This window comes from Chelon labrosus, assembly GCF_963514085.1.
Source record: "Chelon labrosus genome assembly, chromosome: 11".
NCBI lineage: Eukaryota > Metazoa > Chordata > Actinopteri > Mugiliformes > Mugilidae > Chelon > Chelon labrosus.
This window is the reverse complement of record NC_140344.1, coordinates 6564155-6578371: the sequence shown is the minus strand read 5'-3', so window position 1 is coordinate 6578371 and position 14217 is coordinate 6564155. Positions and strand designations below refer to the sequence as shown.

The 14217-nt window shown below is 44.1% G+C and overlaps 1 protein-coding gene across 3 annotated transcripts in view; it reads left to right on the top strand.

Annotated features, from left to right (window-relative positions):
* The first annotated feature begins 10784 nt into the window (after positions 1 to 10784).
* The window catches only part of LOC311495957 (transcription factor SOX-6-like), an 80105-nt gene continuing 76672 nt past the window's right edge, over positions 10785 to 14217 (top strand). For 2 of the 3 annotated variants that reach the window (XM_084555643.1, XM_084555641.1), the window contains exon 1: positions 10785 to 10878. The gene's annotated coding sequence lies outside the window, so the exon portion shown is untranslated. The remainder of the gene's footprint in view (positions 10879 to 14217) is intronic. The other variant, XM_084555642.1, reaches the window with a different exon arrangement.

The window sequence follows — 14217 nt, the reverse complement described above, 5'->3', positions numbered from 1 at the left end:
TGTTCCTGCAAAGGATTGAGTGAGATTTATAAATGTATGGTTTACACAAGAGCCTTTGACAAATGGCTGCTGCACTGTTAACACAGACACAAAACTGGCATCCTGCCTGGAGAGAAAAACAACAAGGGGTGGCTTGAATCCACATTAAACTTAAAACCACTTAATAATGCTCTCGTACCACGATTATCTGGAATGAAAGTCATTTGCAAAGTTCCCTTTTTTCTTTCTTTTCGTTCGTTTCGTAATTTGTGAACTACTTGGCATGGCAACCTGCAACATCGTTCTCTCTCCGTGCTCTTTGCCTTTCCTCAAGTGGAAAAACTCACCATCCCTCTCCGCTGACACAACACAGAGAGCTGCCATTGTTGAAAGTCATTCTTGGGAAAGTAGGTACTCAGTAATTGAAGTATTATTAAAAAGAAAAATCCTGCACAGAACAAATCCAGCTCATGGTACATGTAAATTCACTTACAAGGCTGTGCGGGGTGGAATTTTCCCTTAACGCTGAGGTACTTTTGCCAAGTGAAGGTTTATCAAAGACGCAGCTGTCATCCTGAATCAGTTTTAAAGAAAAAATATGACAAGAATATTGAATAGTCTTTATTTTGTATGTGGCCACAAATCAACATTTTCTAAGTGAGCTGATGGCTAAAATGAAAGCTCGGAAAAAGCAGATGGATGCCGCTGTTTTTTTGGAATGGGACACCAAAAGGGAGGGAGCACACTGATTTAAATTAGTTTTGGGCTCAATTTTCACAAAATTGAACCCAATTATGTCGGAGATCAGGGAGTGCAAAGGCCAAAAGAAACACAAACACTCTTTTTTTTTCAATCAGAGTAGTGTACGTTAACCCTTGTCTAATTATTTTAAAACAACACTCTTCAGGTTCTTTTATGTTGTATGCAAAAGAGATTAGTCTCACCAGTTATTATATTCATTGCCGCTTGGCTATTTAAACGCCCATCTTTTTAATGGTATTGTTTCGCTTTAAGATTGCAGACTCATTGCAAAAAGACATAACTCAGCCTCTGTGTTTTCTCTGCTGCACTTCACCGACGCCTGGAGCTTTGCCAGACGCAGCCCTCAGATGTAGATGTTAAAAAAGGGAGTCCTGGAAAAATGTCCTCAACAGTTGATTCTCGTGGAAATAAATTAGGAGATCTCTTTAATCCCGCCAATCAGACTGCAGACTCTTTGTGTTTCTCACAAAACTAGTGGGTGACCAGGTGACTGACACATGTGCTCCAGTGAGTCTTTATCTGTCAGGCAGCAGTCGCGGCCTTGGATTGCAGCAGCAGCAACAGCAACAGCAGATGCTTTGGCAATTACACTGCTCCTGATGATTTTACAGAAAAAGGAAATCACATACGAGCATGTCTTCATGTCCAGGAGCTTTTCAGTCCTTCCTCCTTCCTCCACTTCACTTTGGTTTTTCCTACTGTTTCTTTCAATCTGCCTTTTCCCATCCTTTCCGTTAGGGCTTTCGTTTAACAGATCCAAACTGGTGGAGGCATAACAACTTGATGGCTGACATGACAGATGATCTTATATTGTCTGTCAGGGTTAGGGCTATATGGTTATCTGTTATGGACAGATAGAATTCCCACCTCCGATAGTACTCCCTCACATTTACAGGCGCTGTCTTTACTTTTGTGCAGAATAAGAAAAGAAACGAAAACCAAAAATGCTGTCATATCAAATAACACAACTGGCTGGAGCACTGCTTGTTTTATCCTGACAAGAGACTCTCGTGACAAGAGGGAGAACCTAGTTGTTGATATTGTGAGTCATTGTCTCTGCTGGGCATCGAGTATCTGTGCGGCTGTTTTTCAGGGTTGTGTCACATGGTCCTCATCTGGGATGTTAAATAGTTTGGGAACAATTTGTCAAAGGTGAGTGTCTCCGCACGTGTATAATTAAGCAGCTTTCTGAAGAATTAGCTCTTTTTTTTTGGATTATCCTCTGTTGATTTTAAGTTAACTACCTAAACACTACAATGGTGATTTATTTACTGGGTATTTTCCTAATTCTACATAAAACTTGATCTGGAATTATTTGAAACATTGCCAATGACTCAAGGAGACAATACAGAAAAGTTGGTGTCATGAGCAAACATCCACTTGAAAGTGTTATGCTGCAACAAAAACAGAAGGGTGGGGTGTGATACGTGAGACAATACAAGCACTGGAATGTTTTGACAATGGAATAAAAGTGTTTGAAGATACATGCACTAATCTTCCGTTTGACTGACAGCCAAGCTTGCTCATTCTGAATTGTCACGACACATGAGCCCCACCCCTCTGGCACTTGCCGCGGGTTAACATAGACAAAAGGAATTATTGTTGCACAACTCAGGTACTACACCTGTGAGTCTGATCACTACTTGTTGGCTTGTGTGCTGAAATTTCACTCAGCTGGCTTCACTCCAGCACAACACTGCAGATTTCATTTAAGAAATAAAAAGAAAATAGAAGTTTTTCTGTCCAAAGATGGAAAAAGAGAAAGGAAATGTGTTGAAATTTTTGTGGCAAGGGTAAGGGCCTCATGTGCGGTACCTACGAACCTATCCAAGATCAATTTGCTGCAGAAAGAAAGGCATACAAAACATCTAATACATAGAAACAGAGGGATTTCTTTGATCCAAACCATAAAAGGGGAAATTACATTTAAGAATTTAGTTTAATAAACTACCTCTTAATTGGTGCATTGAATAAACAAGGTAAGATAGTTATTGAAAGTGCTTGGAGGGCATCAGGAGGCTGTGGCTCCGTAGGTAGAACGTGTTGCCCAATCCCTGGTACATGGACCACATGCAGAAGTATCCTTGAGCAAGACACTAAACCAAGAATCGCCCCTGGTGCTTGCTCATTGCTATTGTGCTTGTGTGAATCAGTGGCTAGATGTGTCATTGGGCCCTTCCTTGTTATATGAATACAAGATCATTTACATAGGCCTGGATAGGAAAAAGAAGACCTGTAGCCTTCACAGTGACTGCTGTCTGTCACACAAGTTTCGCATTTTAAGTGATTATAAGAATACAAGTATAATAATAATTGTCCAAAATGAATGCGTAGTTGCCTAATCTGGAACCTTCACCATAATTTAATGTGAATGTGCAAAATCTGTTGGAAATGGACAGAACAATGTAAGTGCCATAAGCTTCCATTTGCACTTCTGACCAATCATGTTTTAAACAGGCTTAGATTGTATGCAGGTGAACGGTTCGTGTGGCGAATGAAAGAGGCAGACCGTCCTTTCATACACTCAGCAACACATTGTCACCAAACAACCTGGCGTGTCATATTTATCAAGCACACACTTGTGAAAGCCTGTGTAGTTGTTTGAGATTGTTAATTGTCCATGTCTCGAAGGTTGTGCCTCAACTCCAATCCTGTGTCTAACGCTGTTAGTGGTACATTAAATTGCGAGTGACTCAAGGAACAGGAAGGCCCGGAAATCCATTACCAGTTTTGTGGATACACACTAACTAGACAGGAAGCCGTGACACATTGGCTGTTTTCCCCAGATGCTAAGTCATCCAACAATAGATGACGTGTTCCCCGATTGGCCATGATGCAACTCAGTAGTGCCATACATGTCTCCCATACATTTGCCATTTCTAAGTCTCAATCATAGTGATATCACAGTGATGCCTACTCATCAGCCTTAAAGCTAAAATTAATGTGCCTAAAGACTTCCCCTTTAAAAGTCCATCCATGTTAGATAATTTGTTCTTGCCTTCTGCCATCGGAGTTGTAGTTTATACATCATTTGCTACCTTAAAGAATGTTTTCCTTTTACGATTGGAAATTAACGACATTCGCTTATAAAAAATAAAAAAATAAAAAAATGTGAGCCGCATTTTTCTTGAAAGGCAATCAAGGCTTGCCTTTTCAGGAATCTTTGATTACTCTGTGCAGAACCAAGCTCATGCCATTGTTCTCACCTCAAATAAACTGAGAGAGATTAATAATCTCTTTAAAGTTTGAACAGAAAAACAGCTGCAAACAATCCCAGTGAGATTGTATTCTGAGCTCGTGTTTACATTGCTTTTATAAGTTGTTGCTCTCCAGCTCTTCCCTCTCCAGAAGTGTCGCCCCCCTCTAAAAGCAGACTGGGTAACCTTCACTTTGCCACTCGTAGCGGTTTGGAGTAATGGGGCGTGGTAGCAGGGTTCGGGGTGCGAGGCCTCTGTAAGGATCCTGTGGTAAAGTAGTGAGGGCCAGGATAACATGGTCCCACCCACAGAGCCAAGGCCCAAATCCAATTGGTCGTCAGCCAGCTTGTCTACGCAGGGCGTTACCATGGTTTCCAGGCCATAAAGAAGTCTTTAATCGAGCCGTTGTCATCATGAGATGGTGGTGAGTGTTTGGGCTCACAGTGGAGAGATAGAAGCAAGAGAGAGCGAACGAGGCCGGATATCGGCTGTGTGGCTCAGAATAGAAATGTACCACTTTATGGACGGCTCTGAGAGCAGCCCAACCTTGTGAGATACACAGATCAGTGTCATTCGTTATGTCATGAGTGTACTCATAGATGACCCGCTCCTGAGACGCTCCCAGCTCATATTTATTTGTATTTGGTATGCTATGTCCTGTGCATGCTGCTGGATTAGCAGAAGTGTGGTGTGTGGTGTTCAGCGATGACGATGTGTGTACAGGATCGGAGCTGGCTCGGGTATCAGGCTGACTGGATTCAGACCTCAGGTTTCCTCCATGGAGCCCAACACACTTTAGATGGTCGGACACACGGCAGTATCGTGGCCTGGTGACATTTACACCAGAAGGTTTCGCACACAAGAATACCGAAGATGTACTTAATGGTAGCCACACTGTGTAAGTGTGTTTGCTCTGGTGAGCCATCTGAAGAGAGTTACAGGCACTATGTGGGCCCCACCTGTTGCTTTTTTTGTGAGTCTTGCGTCAGTGGCTTATTTTGGGGAGGTAGCCTTGTTTTATTGTTCAGTCCGAGATGATTCAACGTTGGAAACAACCAATCAGGTCAATAACATTATTATATTGTTGGAGGTAGTGAATTTGTCTTGGCTCGGAGCCCATGTGTAAGCATATAAAACGGCCCTTTGCTACAGTCCCTCAAGTTGATGGTTCCTGCCTTTGCAGGAGGGAGAACTGCTGCCTCAGCAAGCTGTTTAGTCTCATTCTCTAGGAGCTTACACTGTGTCTCCCCGTTAAATATGGGAAACATACGTAGGCTGGACTGTGATGTCAAATGTTATTGCTGGAGGCCTACTATAGGAAAAATCTCATTTGCCTTTGTAAAGCACTGCAGCGAAAAGGAGCTTATGTCATAAAGACGCTATTGTGACTGCTGCGGGGCCCACCGTGTGTGTGTGTGTGTCTTTAAGTGTCACCGCTTTAACCCATACATTGTGGGTTAAAGTGCGTTTTTGCGCATTTCCGTCATATTTGTACAGGTTTGAATGAACAATGGTTTCTGTAACTGTTTGTTCATGGTGCTCATAAGGGGAGCCAAGAGGCGGCCTTTGTGCGCGAGATTTATGAATGACAGCTGCTATTGTAGACGCCATAAATGATCACATATTTCTTCTGCCTGCCTCTCTTTGATTGTACGTGTCCTTTGTAACTGTGCAGATCCATGTCTTTTGCTGCAAGATAAGGTACAAGATAATGATGGCGATGAGTGAAGGAGCCATGGTGTTTATCAGCTTGTATATAACAGAATATCCGCCGAATCAGATGTAAACCAAACACTTAAACACACACACACACATTTATATACACTGTATAATGTCACTACTTGATTCTTCCGATTCATATTTGCTTAAGTGCACAGTTCCACCTGTGGAGTGGTTTCTGCTGAACGCAGGGTTTCGTTGGGGCCGTGCAACCCAGTTGCAAAAGAGTGTGCACGTGTTAATCCATCAATTTCAGTTTAAAAAAGGCCTTTGATGATGCGAGTAGCATCATAAAGTAACAAAGGGCCGAGAAAGGCAGCTTGGTGGATGTCAGATCAATAACTGTTAGCCATGTAAGCACTCTCAGACTCAACTGAAAATACCTCTAGCGTGTAAGAAGTGTCCTTCAGCTACTGACTGAGGAACAAAACAGTGGAAAAAAAAATAAACGAAAAAGTCTTAATCCCCGATAAATGTTATCTTAAGGTTTCTATAGAATGAAATATGTACATGAATTCTTAAAAAAAAAAAACATGCCACCATAGTGTAACAAGGAAGAGCAATGTGGGGCGGGGGAGTCTGGGTCTGGCAGATGAGATAAACTATGTGTTTGACTTCTCTTATGAATACAAATTGCATATACATGGGGGAGGAGATTGAAATAAAACAGTTGATATTTATTACCGCCACAGTTTTTTTTAGCCATTTTTTTTCCCCCTTAACTATTCCTGACGACCACCTCCTCCATCTCTACAAGTCTCCTCTCCCATTCAGCTTCTCCATGGTTTACGGGCAGCAGATTTGTGCGCTGTCCTCTAAATCATTTCCCTCTCTCGCAGATTGCTCCCCGCTGGAATATTGGCCTGACAGCCGTTTTTTTCCCTCCCTCTACTTCCCCAGTGGACTCATTTACATTTATGCACGCAGCAATTAATTACAGGCTGGCGCTGGCCTTGTAAATTAGAGGGAGCCGAGGTCGCCCTCATTAATTGCCCCTGACAGCTAAAGCCTTGTTTGGGTCGTAACTGGGTTGACTTTAGACTGGGACAGTGGAAGCTCAGGAGGAGTTGGCTGGTCTTCATGCATCTGATATCACTTTGTAGTAAATGAGGAGAACTTACTTTCTTGAGGAATGTTATTGTATTGACATGTTTTTCTTTTTTTGTTTTTCTCCATTTGGACACCACACCACTTTGCCACCTTTATGTCCCTGGCAGCCACAGGTCATCTTTCCAGGCCTTGTGTTTTGTTTTTAGCGTAACGCCTTCTGTGTGTTCTGGGGGTCTTTCATCCAAATACTTGCAGAGGGGTTTTTCTATAGACCCAGGAGTCAGGCAGGCAACTTCTCACGGTACTGGCCTTTTCATGCGAAGACGCTCCAACTTTTTCCGGCTCCTTCGTTCACAAGGCCCTCCTTTCTTCTCAGTCATGCAGCGATGTGTTTGTGCATACCTCATCAGCTTGACAAAAGAAGGGAGAGATCCTATTCACTTTTGCCTTTGACATTCACCTCTTGTTTTTACAATCTTTCCAAGGCGCGCTGTTTGCACAGTGGAACAGGCTTTGTCTTGAAGGAGTGGGACAATGGCAAGCACCATAATGTAATCTCCTAAGGGTAGTGAGCAGAGGGGTGAGGTTTAGATGTATGTGCCGGCGCTTGCCCCTGCCTCCCACCCTTTACTTTAGCCATATTTCATGTTAACGCCGACTTGGGAGAGAATACATGTTGTCACTTAAGCTTCTGTAATGTTCACCTAGGTATTTCGTGAAGGGAACACAAAGGCTTTTCAGTCATGCAAACATCCCCTTCTTTTGTTCCACTTTTTAAAAAGTATTCTCTAGCTGTTTGCCCACCCACATGCTAACCTTGTCTTTTTTTCTACTGAAACAGCCTGGAAACATTATCTTTCCCACACCTTTGTGTTTTCACAACCTAAACTCCACACATAGGATGCAGGATGCAAAGCTTGATCGCCGCTGCCCCACAACCTCTGTGCCAAATAAAGGGGTCGGTGTGCACCTCGGTAGCTGCACGGTTTCTGTTTAAAGCTGACAGCCTGACAATAATACTCTCTTTCTGGCTTCAGCGGCCAGGTGCACAGAGCTTAGGCAGGAGTTGATTTGTTTGATCAGAACAGCTACAAGCACTTTTGCCATCAGACATGCTCAGGCAGCATGTTGGAGGAACAGTTTGTTTCAAATAAGCCTCCAGCGTTTAAGATGTCACTCTTCAAGGATTTGAACAAAACACTGCCATTTGGTAAAGCAAAGGACTAATATCTGATATACTGATATGCTATAAGTCACAGTTTAAAGATGAGTTAGGAGTTCAGTGTTAATAGGAAGACAAATTACAAACCCAGAGTGAAAAAACAGAGAAACAGAGAAACAATCATGGAAACATTGCAAGACCAGTAGGATAGGGCTAGTAGTCCTCTGAGCGTCTACGTGTGCTATAAGCTCATCATTTATGGGTCGAGTGAATTCATTTTGGTTTAATTGCCCATATGATTAGTTGGAACTATACTCCGCCTCCTATGGTGCAGACATGGAAGTGGCAGCACAGAGCCTCATGTGGTGCTAAGCTCATTGAGAGAGCTTCTGTCTCATAGAGTTCCATTGTTCTTACTCCAGTGTGTCCGCGTCCGCACAAGTGGCATTGACAGCTGCAACAAGACAACATTTGGGACCGTGCATATTTTGTTGCGTGAATGCGTGCATTCATTATGCAGGTGCGGGCCTCGCTGTGAACATAATACAGGGAATCTTCATCTCGTCGTGCACGATAACGCTCACCTCTCTTGTTACTCTCGGTAATGCTGTGATGTCACAGCCTTTCTTCTCCAAAGGCAAATCTCTGGCCTGGCGTTTGGCCTGGCTCTCTTCCAGGCAGGTTTTGCAGCTGGCTCAACTGTGGAGTAGCATGTGCCATTTTACAGCTGTTGGACAGTGGGTCTAAAAGGTAGCTGTTACTTCTTGCAGTTGTCAGGAGGAGGCTGGAACGGCTTTATAGCCTTGTTCTCCTATGTCAGATTCCTCCTCATATTGGATGACAAGAGCAGTGGTCGAGCATGTGAGAGTTCAAGAAATGATTAATGTGGGTTTGATGTCTAAAACAGTGCGTCTCTGTTGGTCCATGTGTCCATCTGAGTGCTCACTGCTTCTGGTAGCTCAGTGATGCAGTCCATCCACTTTTATATAACCCCCTCTATTTTACTCATTCGGCTTGTGAAGTCGCTTTGTATTGACAGGTCAAGCAATGATACTCAGAATACTGGAATCAGCAGATTTCACCATGTGGCAAAACTCTTTTAACTGCGTATGCGTGCGTAGGCCGTTGTGTGCATAACTCCTTTTCTGCATCTGAAAAAACAACAACAACCACTTACATATGTAAAACAAAATCTTTTCAAGTTCTGTAAGTCCTCATTAATGTGAACATATGAGTTGAGTGAAACAATAGCAGCAGCTCTCCTCTACTGGGCAGCCAGCTGTCCCTCTGATTACCCAGCGTCCTCCAGGTGTCGGATCTGCCATCTGCAGATGAGTGGCAGGGCGTGTGGAGCAGTGGAATGGGGGGGGGGGGGGGGGGGGGGGAGAGAGAGAGGGGTGGTTAGAAGAAGGAGAGGAAACAGAATAACTGGTTCTGCAGACATCTGGAACGTGTTCAGACGGGTCAGCGAGAGCTGCCGAGTGTGAACGGCGCTCAAGGGAATCCAGCTCGCAGTCACTTGATTGAAAAGGTGGCTCTTTGAGTCTTTGCCTTTTTAACTTCTGTTGGGCAACAACAGAGAGAGAATGGAGGGGGGGAGAGAGAGAGATAGAGATAGAGATAGAGAGCGTTGTATCTTACTGAAATGTTTGCAGGGATGTTTCACTAAAGTATGTTTTTGTTGACTATTTGTTAACATTATTAGCATCAGAGCTTCTTATTGTACAAGCCTCTGAGTTGCTCTGGTTAGAAATGCCCTTAATTGTGCCCTGAGAGAAAAATGCTTCGCAGAGAGAATCATTTGGCTGATTAAAGACATGAATAAAAGATCATACATGTTCACTGTTTGCTTTTTTCTTCATTGTTCTCAATTAGCCTCAAATTGTGGAATCAAAGGCGCGTTAGTTTTGCCCTCTTTGTACAACTTAGATGCTGTGTAAAGGCCCCATCACGACGCCTGGCTTCAGAATGCTGCTGTGGTGGGCTTTGCCGCTTGTCTTTGTGAGTTCAAGCGCTCTCTTTAAGTCTCTCCTTATCCTGTTCAGCTCTTTCTCTCTTGAATTAGCGACCTCCCACTCTCAATTAAGGCTATCTCCCTTCCTCTATCAACTTGGGCCCCTCTCAGGGCGGCCCCGTCCTGATCACAGTGCCTTCAAAGCTCTCCGCCGGCAGTTTGACCTCTTTGATGTTATTATTTGTTTTCTGTGACCCCCATGTGTACCAAATGACTGTTTGTAGTATGCGCTTGTGTGCGTGTGGGGCTATAATAAGGCTGACCCCCGGTTAGCACACAGAGTGCTCTGGTAAAACCGGGCAGCCCGAGAAGGACGAGCTGTCCGCCTGATGAGAGAATTCTTTTTTCCTGCTCTCATTGGAATCAATTTCTGAAGCAAAATATCAGGCATTGCTAACCGTGTTAAAGCAGATTGCGGCCAATTTTTCGACTTCAAAGCCGCGTTCTAGAATCACGCTGTTTGTCGTTTGTTAGGCTTTGCGTGGCTGAGTTTGGGCCGTTGTTTGTGCAGTGAAAATGCTGTGAGAGAAGCACACTGGTCCTCTGTTGGCTCTGCAGTGGACTTCACACAGGACCTCTGTTCTGTCTCGAAAGTCCGCTGCTCAGGACTCTCAGGTGGGCTGAGCGCCTGTTCACTGGGCTCAATTTAAATGTTCAAACTTTGTCAAACCCTCAGTTTGTTGGCGGCATGTCAAAAATGTGTTCAGCGTTCATTAAAATGTTACCTGATTTGTATGGTAATGCAATCATCCTATAAAGGGCCAACATTTCTGTTTTTCATGCCCTGGTCTCGACATATTGGCATATTTTTATTTTAATTTGGACAAATGTAGCATTTAAATGATCATGATGATGACAAATATGCTGAGTTTCTGCTGTTTTTTATGTAATAAAAAGCATTTGCTTCTGTTTTCCTGTTTTCCAGGTGACGTTCATGAATTTTAAAGTCATCCACAAGTGAGAAGAGGGTGCTGGAGCTGAAGTCTCTTATTTCTGTAAGTTGCCCTCATCGACTGATACTGATGACAAGTATTTCCTTGTACTGTAACACTGCCAGCTTCTTCGTGCTTCTGTGCTACTGTTTGGCACTTGGGATGATTGCCGCCATGAAAAGACAGATAATGAGCTTTCACAGAGAACGCACCATTGTCTCGGCAGAGCAACTCTTGCTGGCGTTTGAACACGCCACTTTTAGTACCAGCGGTTGTGTTAGCTGAGCAGTGTGTGTGTGCGCGCGTGTGTGTGAGAGTGCATTGGTCCGTGTTAACAAAACTGCATCTGACTCTGTGCATGTCCACTACCTCTCACCCCTCCGTCAGCACATACAGAACGCTTTTGATTTGTTTCACAGCAAATGCAGACCTCCACTCTGGGTAGTGTTCTGCCCTGTGCACCCTCAATAGCTGCTTTCACTTGTGCGAAGAAAGGGGTCTTTTAAAGGCTCTCACAGGCATCACTCCAGGAACCTTTCAGCTCTGGGACCTACTGTATGTCTTTTAATGGACTTTCTCTCTGTGAGCAATAAAGATTATATCTGCTGTAGGTAACACTAGCCTAAATTAAGATGGAGAGGTCGCAGCGGCCGATCTCGATGGTTTCAGCAGAGACGGGAGACATGAAATGTACAGATGGGAGAGGTTGGAGAAAAGAGTGATCTGACCATCTGGCTAATCCCCCTGTTTAAGAACACTTATTAAGGCCCTCTCCAGTGGCCCTTGAGCCGTGTCACTGCTAGGTCAACAAGTGGCCTGTTAGATTCTCGCCGGCATCTCACTCGCGGAGTGGACAGAAAAGCTTCGGTGTTTTGTTGTGCGTGATAATCCGTGCCCTGCTGCTTGGTCGGGGAGCTCACTTTCAAAGACTTTGATTTGTGGCTCGTGTAAATTGTCTCCTATCACACTCCAGAGCTGTGGTCGTCAGTCTCGGGGTCGGGACCACATTAAGAGGTCACCAAGTAAATCAGTGGGGTTGCTGATGATGAACAGAATAAATTGATTCACTGCAAAATAATGTTTCTTAACATAGCTGATTTACTCTAGGCTACCGGGTATTTTCACCCTCTGCCTTTGAAAAGTTCCAGGAACAATCAGATAATGAAGAATCCCCGGTTTAACTGATTAGAAAACCAGAAAGGATGGGTCCATATAAACTTGGGGAGCAATGTCGGGGCTATGTGATGACAGATTTTTGTGGACTCTTTCATACGTTATAATTTATCTAACTAACTGCACAGAAACGGGACTACCGAGGCTCACGTTTAATTCTATCAAATTCCCTTAATTTCATCAATTCATCTGGAAACTTGAAATCACATTATTGCAGTTTCTTTTCAAATCTAATAACACAGGGGTAAGATGACAAGTGGGCCTTCCTAACCAAATTAGTCTTTACAGGGTACCAACGTTGTCGTGACAGCAACAATTTATGGCAGCTTTATTTTGCAGGACTTTGTAAAGAGGAGCGTGCTATGTGCTGTAGGCCTTAAGTGACGGTAAACATCTAAAGGCTGTGCTCAGAAGAGTGGGGGTTTCGTTCAGCGTCAGTGGGCAGTTCATCAGATCTGAAATAAATCAATTTTTGTTCCGAGTTTTTCTTCAGAATATGCAGTCAATGTCAAATTTTTATTTGTGCATCCACATCTATTTTGTGCTGCATTTGGGTAACAAGATCACATCTTATTTAACTCTAAATGTACACAATGTAAGCGTAGCATGGGATTAATAGACATGTGTGCTTTCATCTGAGCTATATATCAAAGGTGAACTCAGCCACAGATGCAGCTTTGTGAACAGAATTCAGCCACTTTCTGCCTATTTGTGGAGCTTTGTTGTGACACATGGCTGCTGTAATAGCTGTCATTTGCAAAGAGTTTGTGACCAGACAGCAAACAGCCGTTGGGATGATTTGTGGTGAGCTAATGATTTAATGAGCTAATGAACCCACTGAGGTTACCTGTTTGGCGTCCACGAAACAATGCCCTTCTCTGCTCCGTTCCCTTTCAGTTCAGCGTCGTATGTGAACATGACTGTGTCACAGTTAATGGGCAGCGTCTAACAAAATTTACTGTCGTTTCTCAACGCTTATGTTCACAGTGATCTGTTGTGTTCTCTTGAGCCGGGACATTTAGTTAATTGATCTGATTTGTCCACACATATGAATTGTCTGCTTTGGCCTAGCGTGGACAGGATGCCTTGAAAGTTTGCGTTAAGGAACTCATTTAGCGACGACAAAAGAGAAGTGAACTCCTGCTCGGGGCACGCTGTCGGTCGGTGGATTCATCCCTGCGTGCAGCTCACCAGCGCATCACGGCGTCATGTCAGTGTGCCATGTGTTTAGTTGTTTGTCAGGCCGTGTCTGTATTAATTTATTGGTCTTTGTGCTCGCGTGCATGTTTGTGTTTTGCGCACTCATGCCTCATCAACATCCCGTCTGAGGCCCATCTGGCTTTCTTTGATGACACTGGTGGAGCTGCAGTGGCCGAGGCTTTAAAGCAGGGCAGTACCTCCCCACTTACACATAAGTCCATGGTGCAAGGCCCTCTGCCAGTAACAGTATAGACCCTTGTGGCTACTTCCCAAACCACCCAAGCTCATACCCCACTTTCTCTCTTCTATTGCCCTTGAAATGGGGCCTGCTGTAAATATTATCTCCCCCTGTGCTTTATCCCTCCGTTTATCCCTAAGTCGGCAGAGAGAAGAAAGGAGCTGTGGGGCTGAGTCACTTTTTCCCCTCTCTTCTCCTCTCTCCAAAACCACAGGCAGCGGCAGCGGCTTCCTGGAGATGAGCGCTTTTGTCTGTTGTGTGACCGCTGCGGCTTTAGGCAGATCCTCCTCTGATGAGGTAATGCACAAGCTAGATGAGCAGGCAGAGTGAGAAAGGAGGGAGGCGTACGGCGAGAGCAGCCTCGGGATGGATCTATATTTTAACTTTTGATTTATTTCGGGGAAATGCACGTGCTCTCTTTCGGCAACACCCTGCTTCACATGGAAGCCATCGGCGGTGTTTACACCTCCTCAGAGTTTGACCAGCGTGACCAGTTGTCCACTGGCGGCTGCCGTGTGGGTCACCGGACAAGGTGGAATCAGAAAGGAAACGAAAGGAGTGAGAGGTCCAACTTTCAGCTAAGACCCAGCCAGAAATTAAACCTGGGACTTGAGTCAGTGGATAAAATACTGATGGGAGGATGGATACGGAAAGTAGTGAACATCACTGGGCAGAAATTCAGAGTTGATAATAGTTGTTGTAGTCTTCTGAATTTCACAATGCTGTGTCCCTTAAACTAATTTCAATGTCACGAGACAGTGATGATGCAAAATGGACAGTTTTGAAAGTCA